Raw genomic sequence first — 18,387 nt, 5'->3', positions numbered from 1 at the left:
AGTGCATTTTCCCAAGGATAAACCAAACTGAACTACAACAGGTAAAATGGAAGGGTTTGTTCATACTTACGGTTAAGTCAATGGAAGTTATGCTAGTGAGTTAAACAGCTTGAACATCTTTCCTCCTATCTCTCTGGCATCAATGGAGAGCAGTCCTTTCTCCAGCCCTGCAAACCAAAGTCTTCTCAGGTGCCCACAGCAGACTGAAGTGCTGTGTGTAGCACAGGGCCAAAAGCAACATCTGCTCTAATCCTGCCTTCTTAAACCGCCAAGGAGTGGTCATCTCCGCATGGTCTTATTAACAGGAGAGCCTCTGTTCAGGGCCCAGGGCAAGAGCTCCATGTATTTGTGCACCTGTGCTCTGATCCACAAATGGCTCATACACAGTAGATGCTATTTAAAATGTTTTTAGCAGTGGGTAAGAAGCTGGAGGTGTTGACACATATTCGGTGTACTTAAAAGTAAATGGTAAAAGAACATTTTAACTGCTGGCACCCCTGAGAAGCTTATTTTTGATGGTGATAAATATAATGGCAAGGCTATGGTGCAGAAGGGGGAAAGGGCGATGGCCGGAATATGGCTGCGAGTTCTTTTGCTTTTGCAAAATGTGTATGTTCATGTGTGCGTCAACATACCTTACAGAATCAGAATATGCAGCAATATGGTAGATATTACCAACATGTGTATATAATGTATGGTTTTACATACAGAAACTGTTAAATGAACACTAAGACTGTGAAGTCAGGCACTCAAAGCATAAGAAATGCCAGAATTAGATTTGTCTGCACAGCCTTAATTCAACCCCTTTGTGCATATGCATTATGATACAGTCTTTAATTACATGATCACATATCAGACCACTGAAATGATGGTGTGGACAGAATGAGAAGATTTTTTTTTTTTTTTTTTTTTTTTAATCCTTATTGTTTGTGTGGCCTTGTGGCAGGCATATTCTGCACACCTTCAAACCCCATCTTTAAAACACCAATTCCGTAATATTATTGATATAATATGTACAATAATAAAAGCTAATAAATTGCTACAGACTGTGATGTTTATCACTGTTATCTGTATATTTTAAAGATGTTAATTGATTTTCACATCATCCATCTTGATGGTATTGTATCCATTTTACAGATGGGTGGAAAAGTTGTTTAAGGGGAAGAAAACACCCCAGTTCACTCAAATCCTACTGGTATAGCTACGGTTGACCTAAAACCTGACAGCAATCCAGTTTGTTGAAGTCTCCCTAATTCTGTATATTTATATGTCTGGGCAGTTCCTGGGTCACCTGAAAGTGTTTGAAACCATGTGCCCCAGAGAAGTGGCCTGAACACCTGGCTTAGGAGAACCCTGAGGAAAAGCATTTTCTACCCTTCTTCCAAAGGAAAGCTACTGTGATCTGGGAGGCAAGAGCCTCATGGCAAGCCAGGCACCAAGCTGGCCTGGCCTCAAGCTACTAGAGACTGGGCTTTCAGTGGAGTGGAGTGGCCATTTCTGTTAGTTCCCCATGATGATAACTGAAGAGACAGTATCTAGCTTAAGCAGAAAGGATGCTCTTGGAATCCCTCTGTTCAGTCAGTGGAGAGAGGGAAATGTGGAGTTTTCTTGGACTACTCCCTGCAAGTCTTCTGACATACCTCTTGGCCTCCATTCAACGTGTAGGGAAGCTGAATCCTCTGATAGGTTTCTAAATGTGTCTGGGTCAGATCTGACTTTTCAAAGTGTTGTTTTCACTTTATTGTAACTGTGTATTTAAAATATAGCATCAGCTGACTGCAAAATGTGGCATCCACAAGTATGTGTTCAGGTGTGCCAGGTCAGAAAGTAGGGCACGTACGGCTAAGGGCTTCCTACGAAGATTTTGGATTCCTGCAACACTGTCCTCCTTTTGGCTTGCAAATCTCTGCTGCCTTCAATTCTTATGTTCCAGTACCTAAAACAAATGAGTTAATGGTCCAGCAGGCAACTTTAAGTATGCAACTCATGTTCATTCCAAGAGCTGGCTCTTCTTGGGTGATATCCTTCTAGAAAAAAACTGGCATGTGATCGTGTAATTAGAGAGTATAGCAACGTATGCACGACGACTGAACCTTAGCTCAGGCTTTCAATGGCTAAATTAGGGGTGATTGTACGGTGTTAAGTATAGTATTTTGTGATTAAGTATAGCATTTTGTTGAGTGCTTACTTTTATTCAGCCTTTTTAAACCAGAGAAGTTTTGTAATGCAAAGCTGAAAAATAAGAAGAATATCCTGTGGAGCTCCACTGCCCTTTCCCTGTCACTTCGGTCATCAAAGGGCTGTTACTTACAGATACTCAGCAGAGAGCACTGCCACCTGAGCTGGCAGAGTAATTGCTGGTAGCAGACTGTCACTGCTGCATGCACTGGGCACTAAGAGGTGTTTCTGGTTCTTGTCTTGAGCAGCAGCAGGTGGACGAAGTCGGTCAGAAGTCCAGCAGTTAAATCCAGGTTGTGGGGATAATGTCTTCTGGCAGCACTGATGCATTCTGCTGGGCATCCTAACTTATTTTTACATTTCTCATCTTCACCTGCACTTCTTGCTCCCCCTGCTCCTGCTCTGACCCCTATTGCTCCTTTTGTTTGGTTGGTTGTTTTGTTTGTTTTGGGTTTTTTGTTTGTTTTTATCAGTGCTTCTTTTCAGTTCTTTAGTTCTTTACATTGAGTCAGGTTGCTTCATCTTGCTTCATGATTTGGAAGCAGAGAGGCAGGAGGTTTTACTGTCTTTCTAGTGCTTTCCAGTGTAACACCTGTGAGCTTTCTGAATGCCTTGGAAGAGCTGCAGCAGGAGAGGCTCGTGGAGCCTTTGGGGTGATGCAGGTTGGCACAACATGGGGGACATGCAGAACTGTGGAGGATGGAATGTGCCCAACATACCAGGCCGTTCAGTGTGTTATGCTAATTTTCAGCAGGTCTCTTCTGTGTATGTGCAAATTGAGAGCTTCCTCTTCCTTGGACTTGGACAACATTTAGGTGGCTGGTAGTAAAGGGCAAGTCACAAGGGTCATGTTCTCTCAGGCACTTTTCAGGGTCATCCAAGGATGGTTTAAGCTATGTCACTTGACAGCCAGGGTGACCTAAGAAAAGATATGTGGCTCAGGTCATTAGTGGTAGTATGTTTACCCACAGCAGTTCAGGTTTTCAATTTTTATACTCACTGTTTTGGTGGTATTGGGTGCTGCATTGATTTCTTTGTAGATAACACATATATTAGGCCAGCCACAATAAAAGAGTGTAGAGTTCTGATGAAGTGGTGGTAAAGGTTTGACCAGCAATGTGCTGGTCAATGTGCTTCCTGTTGGTGCTTAGAGCAGGTGTTTGGGGAGAAATGCAAACTATGTAAGAGAGGCTTTACAGCATAGGTTTGAGAGAATTCTGTCCTCTGAAGGGAACTAATGCAGAGGTTTAGTAAATCACTCTAAATTGTACTTTGCCTTTTAATATGGGGTTGCTTGTGCTGACTGGTTGCATGTACTGCCGTTGCTCAAGTAAGAAATACTGCATTGCATTCACGAAAGCAGATCTTCATGGTTGCATTTGAAAAAATGGCCATAGCTGAAATCAGCAACATCAATTTTCAAAAAACATTTTGTATTAAACTGTTATAATTCAAGTTTGGAGTATGTAAGATGCAGCCATATTTGGAGGTTCTCGTCAGCCTGTTGTATTGGTGATTATATACTGTGAGGAGGCATGAGGATTTGCTGCTTTGCCAGTTTTAATAGAGGTGAAGTAACTAATTTGATTCTGGATACTCTCATCATGAGTTGCTTGAAGGTGTTCAAATTTGCTTATGAAATAGTCCCTTCTGAGCTAAGGAGATGGAAATGAGACACTAAAAGGCTTTCTTGAAGTGCTTCCATGTTTCTCAGCTCAGAACATCACATTTGATATTAATATTAGGTACTGAGGCAAAGTCATCAGGTAGAAAAGGCAGGAAATATAGAAACAGTCATTTTCTTGTGTGTTTCCTCAGGATGCTATTTTGAGGCTTTAAAAAAATTCATGCTTTGCTGATGAGGCTGCTGTAAACCGGAGAAGTGGCAGATGTAATTTAAGTCCCAGGGCCCTGCCCTAGAAGAGGTCCAATACTGGCAGCATACATATTGCTTATATGAAAGCAAACAGATGGATACATTTGGTCAATTCTGCTGGGTTCATATGGAAACCTTCAGAATTTTTCTTTCTATTTTGAGTGGAATACTTAAATCTGTTTTCCAATGAGAGTCTGTACTTGCCTGGGATGGGTCCTTTTGTAGCTTTGAGCAGGGGAACGTTGCCTTACTGTGGATGTCTTCACATTAGATACGTTTATCAGACTGATGGAAGTGTCCCCCCACCCCCTTATAATCTGGTACCAATTTAACTACTAGAGCAGGGAGCAGGGTTTGGGGTTTTTTTGTTTGTTTTGTGTTTTGGTGTTTTTGTTGTTGTGGTGTTTTTTGGTTTTTGTTTTGTTTTTTCAGCTTTTGTGGCATGAGAACTGTCAGCTGAGTCTTAATCATGGAGTTATTACTGGTAGTGAAAATACAGCAAAGAGAAGAAATCCAGCTTGCTTTTCAGACGCTAAATTGATTGCAGAGGCACATTTTGGGTATTGTTGGGGAGGGCAGAGGAAGGAGGAGATGGGGAAAATAAAAACAATATTTTCTTTAATTAAAAAAAAACGCTAATTTTCTGATACTAATTCATGCTAAATTCTTGCTGACAGTTTTTAGTGTTTCCCAATTCAAAACAACTGAAAGGAGTCAAGCAAAGGGAAAAGAATGGAGAATCAAAGAGGAGGGATGTAGCTGTATTAGAATAATACAGCTTGAAGTGTTAATACTTTGTCTGGGGGAAGAAAAAAGGTGGGATTAATCTGTCATGCCTGAAATTACTTTGTTTTGAGTGTCCTCATAGGTTAGTGTGTGTGTGTGCATGTGTGCACACGTGTAATGATCTAATAACATATTTTATCTATCTCATCAAGGAAAAAATTGGCATATGACTAAATCATTCTAAAAGCCTATCGTACAGATGTGCCAGCATCTGTTTTGTCATCTAGCTATTTTTTTTCAAGTGTGTAGCATACAAAAATATATACAAGCATTTAGACACTATCAATGACAGCTCTGTTCAGCATTAAAGTTCTTAAAGAAACTCGCTCTTGCATTTGGAATCGTGTCATAAATAGGATCCTTTCATCAGAAAGTTTTTGGTTTAAAGCTTTCCAGGAAACAGAAAATGAAATCTCTGATATGAAAAGCATGCTTCTATGAAGATTGCGGTTGTATGAGTGCTTTTTAAAAATTATTATTTTATTATTTTTTATGTATTTCTTTGAGCCTTTAGCAACAATAACTTTCATTGAAGGGAGAAAGAGGGCTTGCATTTGACTAAATAATTTGTTCTCTGTTGCCATCTCATCCTCTTGAGCTGCATGCTTCTCACAAAAACAACTCCACCCACTGTTGTAGAGAACGGCCATCTCTTGATATCTTCTCAGGACGTTTTGTTTTGATAGTGCTGGTGCTAGTTTTGGGGATTAACATAAATAGCTCCATCAACATTTAAGACATGGTACCAATACAGAAAGTTCCATGTGTACTATTAAAAAGGCACTTGTTAAGAGAGATTTAACAGTCATTTTATTCTTCACTGTTCATCACATTGACGCATGTGGGATGGGCATTCACAGATTGAGCTACATCTTTTCATTTCAATTCTGCAGCAGCATCTCTTTGCAGGAATATTTTATGTAGTAATAATTTTCTTCCTATTACAGATTTTCTAACTATGTTAATGGCAGGAGACTGGCCACAGAGACATTCGTGAGAACTACCTTTGCAGTGACATTTAAACAATTTATTTGATCTTGCTTTAGCATACCTCCTCATGCTTCTTTCACTCTGTTGTCGACCTTAGGAGAACTTTGTGTATAATCGCAGGTCTTTCAGTCATGATTAACTTAGCAAAATGGTATGCAAATTTCTGTGATATGTCATTTCTGAACTCTTTGGGATTTGTCGTGTGTATGCTATCAGGCAGATGCCACTTCACTGCATGGGTATGTTTGAGTAGCAGCTGCCCAACAGCTCTAAGGCCAGTTGCAGATTGCAGCATGTCTGAGCTGAGGATGCTTTCTCCTCTGGGTATGCAATTGTTGACTTACCCAAAGCAGGAGGTGATATCAATAACCATTTTTTTGGGTGTTTATTTTGGATGGAAGGGACCTTAAAGATCATCTAGTTCCAACTGCCTCTGTAAAAAGTCCATCTCCAGTTTACTTGTAGGTCCCCTTTGGGTATTAAAAGGCTGACATAAGGTCTCTCCAGAGCCTTTTCTTCTGCAGGCTGAACAACTCCAGCTCTCTCAGCCTGTCCTCATAGGAGACATGCTCAAGCCCTCTGATCGTCTTTATGGCCCTCCTCTGCTCTTGCTCCAACAGGTCCATGTCCTTCTTATGCTGAGAGATCCAGAGCTGAATGCAGTACTCCAGGTAGGGTCTCAGAAGAGCAGATACTGGGAAAAGCAGAGCAAAGAAGGGTTGATGGCCAGGAGGGAGTTCTATATATCTCTCATTTACTGTGTTACATCAGTTGTCACCTCATCATTTGGAGAAACTGAAAGTTGTGGATTCATGGCTGAAATGTCTTAGTGGTGTGGGAGTGCTTTTGGCTAAAAACCTAAATAGAGAACTTTTGCTTTGTGAGAGCGTATCTTGTCCTGTGCTTAATGCAGCTTTTCCCATACTGGACCATGTGTAAGGGTGCTCTTAGGATGAGAATGCTTAAAACCAATTACCACTGGCGCTGTAGTTGTTAACACATCAGTTTCCATTAGAATCAAAAGTCATAGTGTAAAGTGGTGTTAAAACCATCCAAGCCAAAACCAGGGAAATTGAAGGGCAAGAAATTAACTGAATTAATTGGCAAAATTACATTTATTGGCTTGTTGATTTTTTTTTTTCTTTTTGTTAATAATTCATGGAAATGAATTCTGTGAAATTTTCATTCTGTGACAGCTGATTGGGTGGGAAAAACATAGGATCACTGCTGAATGTTTACATTGACAGGAACATTCCTATTCATTAACAATAAAAAACTTCAGACAGTAACATCACAGAAATGTGTGTATGTGAGTTACCTGCTGTATTATGTCCACTGTCTGGGAAACACTTGAAGCACATGATTAATCTCTTCTGTTGAAATAATAGGGGTTTTTTTCAAACCAAAAGATTAGCCCACATGTTTTAAGTTTTGCTTTTTTCATAAACGTTTGTACAATGAGGTGCAACGTACTCTGCTGGCTATATTTCATGCCTTTTCATTTCCCAATTCTGGTCATGAAAACAGAGTTACTGCCTTATGAAGTTATGTACAAAGAAAGCAGGTTGCTCGGAAGGGTTGTACAGCTGGCCTTAGCATGTGTTTGTGCACAATGTGTTGTTCCTGCATTACTGAACTGGATTCTTTGTCCACACGTAATAGCCTGCCTACAAATGATAATAATCACAGTACATGTCATGCTCAGTTCTCTACAGCACTGAAGCTCTTCTGTTGAAGGGGAAAAATCAAAGCAATCATCAGTTCTCTTAAAATTGTCAGTTTTGGTTTCCATGTTCATACCAATTTAGTGTCTGGGTCTGATTTTTCCATTATCCTGTATCTTATGTGCGACTATGGTTTGCTGTCAGAAATGAGTAGTCCAAGGATAAGACAAGGGAAAATCAAGCTTTCTGTCCTTGGGGTAAAGGAAATTACACGTAGTTCAAGTTTCTCAAGTGACAACATTCATTTGGCTTTTACTACAGACATCTGTACATAGGCACAGATAAGTTGGTATTTTCTGGGCACTTCCAGTAGTAAAATTCTAAATCAATGTTTACAGTAGATATTTAAGCTTTTTTTTTCAGTGGTTCCTTCACATGGAGCTTTTATTTAAAAATCTTTGAAGGAAACGCAAACTCACAGGAAGCCAAACTGAGGGTCCCCTGTGAATTTCCTCAGACATCTTTCTTCTTTTGCCTCCTTTCTTTGGGGGAGTGTGTGTGGGTCCTGCTTAACGTGTACTCAACTGGTGTGTATGTTCTGGGTGCTCCCATCTGGGATCTGCTTTAGTACCAGCCCCACTGTTGCAATGCAAAGAGCCCCTCATCCATCTCTCTGTCAAAAAGAAAATAAATAAAACACTGTGTTGAAGATACAAGTATGAGGAGGGAAGAGAGAGTTTTTATTTATTTATTTCCTTACATGATTTTTGTCTTGCTTTTTTCATATAGTTTTATTTGTTTGGGCAAGTTTCTTGCCATTTACCTTTGCGTTTCCCATTGATTAGCAATTTTTAAACTGTTTATTGTGCTCTTTTGTTTAGCTGTTCAAGAGCTAAAACAAAAGCCACCAGGCCCTGTGAGGGACACATTTGCATGCGGCGAGCGTTGCCCGAGGAAAAAGTAATTGCTAATGCATATTTATGTGGCACAAATTTGCCATTTGTTTATGCATAAAATTATCAATAGTGCAGGGCGGCCCAGCCGTAGAAAATGGTGACCTTTTTAGCTTAATAAATAGAAATCAGCTGTTATTGTGAAGAGATCAGCCATTTATTCAGTGTTGAGGGACACTGTCGGGAAAATGTAGATTGGTGCCGGCAATATCATTAAATGGAAGGCCAGTGACCCTTTCGGTATAGTCTATTATACTTTATCTAATAGGGGATAAATGACTCTGGTTGGCAAATAGATTAAAAAAAAAAAAAAAAAAAGAAAAAAAAGAAAACCACGAAACACTCCCCACTTCCCCCCAGACTTCTTTTATTCCTCAGCCATATGAACAGGTAGATACTGATGAGATAATATTGCACAAGATGGCTGGTATTTTTATAGGAGAAAAGTGACTTGTTGTTGTTTTTAAAGGCAAACAAACAAGCAAAAAAACCCCACCACCAACCCAACCCCACTGGTTTTCACTGGTTTGTGTTTTGATTTGGGTAGATCCATCCTATGATTCTTCCTAGTTCATGTTGTAAAAAGCAGTATTCTGGATACATGGATTGGATTTGGGCTTGTGAGATGAGAACTTGTAGTTTGAAAGTAGGAGGGCAGGGTCTTTTCTGAAGACAACAGGTTTTCAAAAACAGTTATGCTTTTTTCCTCATATGCTTTTTTTCACTTTTTTTTAGAGTGGATAAAAATTTGCCCAGTTATATCCCAAGACACTGAAGACCTCATCTGCAGCATGGTTATACGGGAGATGTAGCAGCACAGTTTTCTTTATGCTGCTCCATGAATTCACTTCAGCCCTAGCGGGCAGGCTGAAGACCTGAAGAGTCAAAAACTAACAGCTGTAAGCCTCAGGAAGTTCTTGTGAAAACGAAAATATAGACAGAAAACCTCGTGTTTCTGTGTTTCTCTCATTCTGATCTCTATAGTACATAAGTGGAAGCAGCTTTAACCACCCCAGAGGTGAAATGTGGAGTGATGTGAATCACAGTGGCTGTAAATGGCTGTGTTTTCTGTGCACACTGTGTGGAGGGCTGGGCGTTTGATTTTTATCCCTGAGAAAGATCCAGCAGATGTTCGTGATGCCAGTATTTTACTTCACAAATGCTATGTTAGATGATGAGATAACCATGCTGGCTATGCAGATCAGGCTAGGTGAGATAAGATCCCACCCACCATCACTATGGAACTGCCCACTGTCAGAAGATGGAGCCAGGCCTCTGCCTGCCCTTCTCCCTGGTGCCTTCAGAAGGTCCTGCTGTTACACTGTGCTGGGGAAGGGCTCATCGCTTGTTGTTTTGAGGCTTTGCTCTGTTTACTTCCTTAAAAAAAAAAACCACTATCACAAGCTTATGTCATCATCACAGCAAAGCCACCACAATGCTTGTCACTGAGGGACATCTTCCTGGTGGCCTGAGTAAAGAGGCAATGGGTTGAACAGGATGGAGGAACTTAGAGATTGCATCAGTGGAAGCCTCTTGGAGGCAGGGTTGTGTGGAGATTGTGGTCTTGTGTCTTGAAGACTGATCTGTTTTCACCACTATTAAAATTCAGGGAAAGTGTTGGGTTTTTGGTTTTGTTTTGTTGGGTTTTTTTTGTTTGTTTGTTTTTTTAATCCCCCAAAACCACCACCAACAAAAAAAAAAAACCACACACAAAATCATTTTAGTAAAATATAATACAATACCTAAAACATAGTACAGGATATATTATACAGTATAAGATGTATTACTCTCTATAATCATGATTTCGTAGAAGTCTCTGTAAGAATGTGTGCTCCAGTTTGAGACTCCTTTTTTCTTCAGTCTCCTCTTTGTGCTTTTCTGTGAATTTAACTCCCGTGGACAGAACTCTGGCTTGCTTCTGAAATGCTGCCCTTGTAGTCCTCCCAAGTGATGGTCCTCAAACTGTGTTGCTGTAGAAACAAAAACATTGTAGGACATGTTATGGAAATAGAAAGTGGAAAAAAAAAAAAAAGCTAAAAGTTTTCTAGGTACATCCTATGGAAACCATAGTTAAGATGAAATTGAATTTAATTGCAGAGTAGGATCTGGGTTCCTTCACATGCCAACAGACGCTGGTTTTGCTGGTTCTGTCACTCCATTCAATACCATAGCCAAGAACCACAATTTTTGAAGTGTCTATTAATGTTTGGGGGTTGCCTCATCTTCTCATTAATGAACAGTTGTAATTAGGTGCTATTTACCTTTATAAACACTTATATTTTTAATTCAACAAATTAATTAAGCTTTGTGCATTCCAGGTAGATTTGATTTTTGCAAAGGGTCTTTTCCCATACGGATATCTTCCCTTCCTTTATGTTTCAAAGCTTGCAGCCAGTCGTTAGCCTCAATTTTGCTTTTTCTTTTGTAACAGTCATAAAACAACCCTTTTGATGTTTGTTGTTTCACACCAACTAGAAAGTTTTATGTAGATAAAATTAACACTTAGAAAATGATTAAGCTTATTGTATGGGAATAAACTTGGGGCCATGCTGTTGTAAACTATCCTGGATCCAGCTGAGATTATAGCTCAGGATATTATTGTTATTATTACATCTACTGTTGTTGCTATTATGTTTTCTTATTGTATCTGCATCTGCTTAGGCACCCAGACCTGGTTGTGGAAGACACCGTGCTAAGTACAGAAAAGTAGAAAATTAAACTACTTCAAAAAAATCTAGAAATGTCTAGGTTTATGGAAAAAATCACAAAAGTTTTCCGAAGAGGAGTTGGTTGAGGGAGGGTATGGGTCAAAAACAAAACAAGCATGAGCAAGTATCACTGATCAAAAGTTGTAGCAGAAGACACAAGAATGAGTAAAATGAGTGTTACTTTTCCTTTATATTCTGCTTATATGAAGAGCAGAAGACCCTGCCTCGGGTCCAGGTTGCTGGGAAAGACAAAAACTGGGGGGGAGAGAATAATTGTTTACTCTAAACAAGCATTACAGGTCTGATCCTCCTGTGATGGGTCTTCATGTTCCCAGGATCCCATCTTAAGCAGGAGTGAGTGGAGTGGGGCTTGTTCCTTCCTCAGCTCCTGGTGCATGTCTGCTGTCTGTGTTGGCTGGGGAAGGAAGATAAAGAACAAATTTTATATTGTGCTAATTAGTTGATGAATGTTTAATAAGATAACCAGTCTGACACAAGAATTAAGAAATTTATATTTTCTGGTTCTTGGGAATGCTGGCAACCATGTAGTCTGATGGGTCCTGCAGATCTTGACCTTTTTTTTTTTTTTTTCTTTTTTTTTTTAAGGTAATTTTGATGACCTATCCTCACTGAAGACTGACTTTATTTTTCCTTCAGCGTAGATTAACTTGAAGAGTCTACAGAGATATAAATCTTTCCTCATGTTTGAGGAAATTTCTGTACCAAAATATAGAGAATGCATTTGTTTGCTCATCTGGTTGATCAAGAGTAATATGGAAAGTGGAGGTTTGTCTTTACAAAGTTTGCCTGTATGCAGAGCCTCGGTGTGCACCAGGGATGGTAGTCTTTTGAAATGTCATGCACCATCCTGCTTTTGGTGGTTGTCTTTTTATGTGCTGCAGCTTTTCACGGGGTGCTCTCAGACCTTGTAGGGCTTCCAAAGCAATTCCACCAAGTTAAACCAGTAGAAAAGTGCTTTGTTTTATGTATTCAGGTTACTGATTTTACAATTCGGTTGCGTGTGTGCTTTGTAGTTTAAAACAAGATTAATTCCTATTTATTTTTATTCATTCGTATGTTTCATACTACAAATAATGTGTTTTGGTTAGACTAGATTGATATTAGTAGATTGTAGTGCATCCTAGGGATGAAAAACCTGACTGAAAGGGCAGCCACTTAACACCTGAGGTGGTGCGGACTTTGGCTTGGGTGAAGTTGATGTGTCATGTCACAAGTACGGTCTCAGACTTGCTCATGCAACTGTGTTCATGTGTTCTAGCTAAACAACTGAGTATTTTATGTTTTCGAGTTGCTGCTTTGATGTGTAACCAAGTGAACCAACCCAAGGCACAAAGCTGGTAATGGGGAGCCTGTGGCTAGGCAAGGCCACTTGCGTCCAGCAGCCTGGTTGTACCCTTCCACACAACAGTGTCATGGGCTTCTGCAGGGGTGTCCCAGCTCCTACCTCGTGCGTCCAACACATTCACACCTTGTACCACAAAGCGCTTCTTTGCCCTCAGCCAGCGGGTTGAAGGCTTTGGGACAGAACACCAGCAGCCACATCTCTTGAACTGTGCAGGAGGTGGGGTTTGGGAAGTCATGCTGTCTAGGGTTAGTTGTTGGAGTTCTGGCCTTCGTCATCCCTGAGGGAGATGGCAGTCTGTCACCCGTGCGGGAAGCTCAGGGGCAGCTCGGAGAACCTGGGGGCAGGGCTTAAGTCATGGAGTAAGTGTGTGAGTAACCCTCCTACTCACAGGGCAACAGCTGAGAGCGGAGGAGTTTTTGCTCCCAGTGCCGCACTCGCACCACTAACCATGCTAAACAAGTTAACCATGCAAATGTGTTAGGTGGGGGATATAAAAACAGAATCGGTAAGTGTAGGTTAGATGGTTCAACACTTAAGAGAATCAGGAATATGTAGTCGTATATTTCTCCTAGTTCAATCTTTGTATTGATTTATCAGTATAAGAGGTGCCACTTTAGTTCTAATAATGTCTACTACTTTTTTTTTTTTTTGCTATTACATATCACATGGAAAAAGCTGCCACAGAAATATGTTTTGGGTCACACATTAATTTACACCAGCCTCTGTTCTGCAAAAAGGAGTTCATGAACTAAACGAAAAGGAACGGGGAGGGGGATGTCTAGCAGCGCCCGGGCTTTTGTTTCATGTTTTGGATGTATTTTCTTTTCAAAATGTTGATATGCATTTGCTTTTGTTTTTCTAGCCTTCCTCTTGCTGATGACTGGGTTCCTGTTTGATCCTGTTTACAAGCTTCCGAAGACTGAAAATAACCCCAACTCCTCTGTTACTGGGTAGGAAAACAAAACCGTATAAAGACATACAGCAGTTACTTCAGAGGGCTAAGAGTATGGAAGGGTGTGGGGTATGAAGGGAGAGCTTGTGGAGGAAAAGGAGAAGGTTACTAGGTTACCACAAAAGACAATAATGTACACTATTTTTCTCACCCACTCTTTTGGACTGGGGAGGAGGGGGAGGAGTGAACATATCAGCAAGTAAATAAGGATATGACTCCAGTGTGTGTATTCACAGTGTAAAGGTTTTAAGTTTCTCTATACTTTCTGTTACTTATTCAAGCTGCTTTGCAGTTCTATTTCAGTCTATTCAAAACCGCCAGAAATATTTTAAAAGATTATTTTTTTTTAACTCACTGGCAAGATAAAGAGTTTTCCCTGGATTACTATAAATTTATGGATATACGTGCAATATTTTAGTAGTAGTGATGTGTAAGTGTATACATCCCAAGTGCTAAGTTCCTATAAATACTTTATAAAATTATATCTTGCAGTTAGGGAAAGTGGATGGGGAACAATCCTGTTAAATGTTGTTGTTGGCCTAACAGGAGACTTAGATACAGGTAATCCCACAGTTAATGCATCTGCTCAGTCTTGTGGCAGTGTTTGTGTTTAACCTGACTGCCATGAACAGCAAATGTTTGTGGCATTAAGGTATCAAAGACAAGCACCTCCTTTAGGTAGTATGGTTTTTATCCTGTTATTGTGGACTTCACGAAAGGTTATGTTAAATGCTGTTGAGTGTGATGAGTCTGTCCTAGGGTTAAGCTTCACCTAGCTTGACCAGGTTGCTACCATAGTAATGTATTCTGGTATAATTAGTGCCTTTACAAGAAAAGTGGCAATTGCTATCGCATCATGATTAGAAATGCAGCCATAGTAAAAGGTAATGTTTATTTCCAGTTTTCATCAGTGGAAGTGAGGAAAAGGTGTGGAAGAGAACCAGAGCTGGTGTAACTTAGGAGGTAGGGCCAACTTTCAGATGAAACCCTGGAACAGCCTTCTTGATCCCAGTGTGATTTTGTCCACCTTCAGAGGGCTATTTCACTGTTGTTGTTGGGACAAAATTTCTAATTAAGTTTGAATGCAAGATTACATTGTTTACTTCTAATATTATTGTGTAAATCAGTCCTTTTCTGCTTTGTAGTGAGGCCTTAGACACGTGTATGAGATGACAGTCTAAGTCATGGTATTTTAAAATGGTTGATTCAGATATGAGAAACTTCTATGATTCACTTTCTCTTTCTAACTGCCAGAAGTCAGTTTGTGACATTCTTGTATTTTTTTCCTCTTCTAAGTAAGCTTATCAAAGAAGAAATCACTAATTTACCATCCAGTGCTTGATAATCAAGGAAGTGAAACTTCTACTTTAGAGAAAGAAAGAAATCCTTTGCTGAGTTGCTGAATGTGTTTTCGTTTTTAATAATAAAAGCTTACCATGAACTGACTTTTTTTTAAAAAATTATATTATTTTTTAAGGCTTTCATTCTGAGAGGGGTCACTAGCCTTTGAGAATTAAGCCACTTTGTTGACAAATCTGTCTTATAAATTGAACAGTATTAATTAGAACTTTATGCTGCAGATTTCTTACTTTTTAATGTGGGTGGTGGTATCAACAAAAACGTCTAATGAATTTGATTGAAGATGATTTTAAAAGGTCTGCCACCTGTAGATAAAAATGTGCATTACTACACATGGTAATTATCAAGACTGAAGGCCGTGACATGATCCATTGACCTTTTGAAATCAAAACACTTACTGTAAAGAAAAAAAGGCACCAGTTTCTCCATCTGTGTTAATATTGGACATGTCTGTATATTCAACTATATCAATACACTGTAATATATCTAGGAGGGAAAAAAAAGATACTTTAGATTGTTAGATCCAAGTTTCCCATCTTTTCCTCCACAGGCTTATGAATCTCTTGCTATTTTTGTAAGTGTTGAGGGATTTTTTTTTTTTTTAATTTAATGAAATAGATTGCTAAAAATACTCAGGTATCTGAGACAGCAGCAAAACACCTCTGAGCCACCCTACAAAAATAAACTAGTTTTGTGCGTGCAGGATGAAAAAGAAAGTGTACAGGAACAGATTTCAGCTCAAGGCCTTCTATAGGGGCATTTGCAGTGAGGGAGGGGAGCAATAATGCAGGAACTATCATTGTAAAAATTATGAAAAGCACTTTGATGGTCCTTTTTAAAGTCAGTTCAGTAAGCAGGGGCCGTAGCAAAAGCCTGAAAGGCAACTCAGAGTTTGCCATTAACAATCTCAGCCCCTTGCTGCTATTTGCAGTTGAGAAGGAGTGCTTCTGCATGCAGTAATGGTGAGGAAAACTAAAGGGAAATAAAGGATGTGAATGAAAGATTTTCTCTTTTCATATGAGTACTTGGAACACCAAGCAAGCGAAGAAGCAGCAATTTTAGCTAAGCTAATGTAATAGAAGACCATTGCACCCAAACTGTCTCAGCAGAACTTCCTGCATAATTAGATTGTAAATCTTCTCAACTGAGGAAGTTTTGCCCAGGGTCAGAGTGTCTAAGTAATAATCCATTCTACATAAATTAGAATATTTGAACTGCTGGGATACATTATTACATTAGTTTTGTTTTTTATTCCTAATATAACTAAGGAGAACAAATGCAACAATTCTTTTTCTTTTATTCTTTTTAATTATGTGATGTCTCTTTATCTTTTGATTACCTCAGAAGGCCTTCCTGTAGGTTTTTGGATTTTTCCTGAGCAATGATGATGAAGTTGCCATCTAGGCAAATTAATACACTTTTAATATACTTTAGAAAGTGATACCACAGAATCCTTTGGCCACCGAATTCTATGATTTCACTTCCTGTTTGAAACATTTAGTCAGAGATGCTGCTGCTCTTTATTTGTGCTGCAGTTTCTGTGATACTGAAGCTTTACCTCCCACTGACCTGCTTGTTCTGCAAAGAATAGTGTTGCCATCTTCAGGGTAAGAATTGATGGGTAAAAATTTACTAATAACTAATTTACAGCAAGCAGGCTCCTAAGTTTTTTATTTAGGTTGGGGGTCTTTTTGAGAAAAAGATTGTGGGTACTTGACATGCATATACAGCTGTAGGTAAAAGTGGCGGGTAAATCCTGAGATCGCTATTTGGGCAAAAATCTCCATTGGGATTTCAGTATTTGGACTTCTCGAAGGAAGCAAAGTTCACAATGTAGCACAGATATTGTATGGACTTGTCAGTGACTCTCCCTCCCTCCCCCTTCACTATGAAATGGAGGAGTGGCCAACTTTTCAGGAGAACCTTTTGGACTTACACGTTTTGGCCTGGACTCTCAGGGTGTCTGCTGGTGCTAAAAAGCAGAGCGTGGAGACGTGGAGGGGCTTGTGGAAGTGCTCACAATGCTGCACGTTCCTGGGGCTATTTTGAGCTTGCCCCAACTCCACAATCTCCTTTAGATGCATGTGTTAGAGATTTAGACCTTCACAGACACAGTAACTGGTGGCAGGATTGCAAACCTAGCTTCATCTAGCTCTGCGATGGGTTGTATTGTTGTTGTATGTGCAAGTGTTGAGAAAAATGTAACGTAAGGAAAAAGTTGGCCTCTGTCATTAATGGTGTTTTTAAATATATATCTGTTTTTACATTCATACATTACATGATGGTAATTTTTTTTGAGAGAAGAGGGAAGCTATCTGGGGTGGGGGATTTACTGGACTCCCTGTTTCCCATCTACTTCCTCTGATTAAGGGTAGAAAAAGAATCATAATAAAAAAATAGATAATTCTGTATTTTCAAATACTGGAGTTTTCATTACTAGATGCTGGTTACGTGAGCTCAACCGCTTGGTGAGTCTGTGATCAGCCTGTTCTGCAGAGCACTGGCAGCTGAAGGCAAAGCATAAATTCTGGTGGAAACAGCAAGTGCTCTCAAAGGTCCTGGAAACAGGGGTATTCCCAGACTCAAGGATGTGTGGCCACCCTTCTCTCAACTGCTGTGCAAGGAGCAGACTTTCAGATCCCTTTTTTTATTTTTCTCTGTTTCTGTGAGATAGCAATGGATATTGAAAAGGAATAACACTTTAGAAGAAATAAAACTGATATTTTGGGGGAATACCAAAGCATTCAGGTGCTCTTGGAAACATACAGAAGCACTGGAAATAAGGAGAGAAAATGCCATTTTTTTTTAGTTTCACTTAAAATCCGAATTTACTCTCATTACTGCTGTTACAATCCTTATACAAATACGTTTATGTGTTTAATTTTTATTATTATTAATGTAGTAGCAAGTAGTGCTGTCTTTTCTCAGGAACTCTAGATATAAAGAAAATCAGAAATCAGACCTCAAGACTACTTTTGAGGCAGAAATAATCCAACCATTATTTCTGGTGTAAAAGGTTTGTGAATAGCATCATTTGCCTAGAAGCTGTTTTCCAACCTAATAACTCCTGGAATAATGACCTAAAACTGTTTCCAAGAGGATTAAGGCCCATAGAACTATTAGGAAGTATAAGTTTTTGGAAAATCTTCTTTCTGATTGGTGGAGAGGTGAGTTCTGATTTAGGTTAAAGCTGCTTGCTGAGGAGAATCAGTTTCAATCTCTCTGAAGTCAAAAGTGCTGAAGTAATCCTCTGGAGAAGGATTGTCTGAGGGTTTTTTTCTTTTTATATATAACGTATATGTGTATATATGGATATTACTTACTGCCATAATGACCTCAAAGATGGTCATTTAACTGGGTTTTTAATCCATTTGGGAGGGGGGTTTTTTAATCTTCTGCTCTACTTTGCCGTGGGCAAAAACCATTCAAAATGGGCTGTGATCGCAGCTGAACACTTAGCTTGTTGGTTAATCATCACTTGAACACTCTTCATTGGAGAGACTGCGGAACAGAGGATTTATTATCTCTAATGATATCGGTGGGTTTTTAAGGTTG

The 18,387-nt window shown here is 39.5% G+C and overlaps 1 protein-coding gene across 1 annotated transcript in view; it reads left to right on the top strand.

Annotated features, from left to right (window-relative positions):
- The window catches only part of SOX5 (SRY-box transcription factor 5), a 611,279-nt gene that overhangs the window by 106,298 nt on the left and 486,594 nt on the right, over positions 1–18,387 (top strand). Inside the window, exon 2 of the mRNA XM_082064631.1 lies at positions 13,384–13,471. The gene's annotated coding sequence lies outside the window, so the exon portion shown is untranslated. The remainder of the gene's footprint in view (positions 1–13,383; positions 13,472–18,387) is intronic.

This window comes from Streptopelia decaocto, assembly GCF_964273445.1.
Source record: "Streptopelia decaocto genome assembly, chromosome: 1".
Lineage (NCBI taxonomy): Eukaryota > Metazoa > Chordata > Aves > Columbiformes > Columbidae > Streptopelia > Streptopelia decaocto.
Note: the sequence above shows the minus strand (reverse complement) of the source record. Positions and strands in the feature narration are given on the sequence as shown.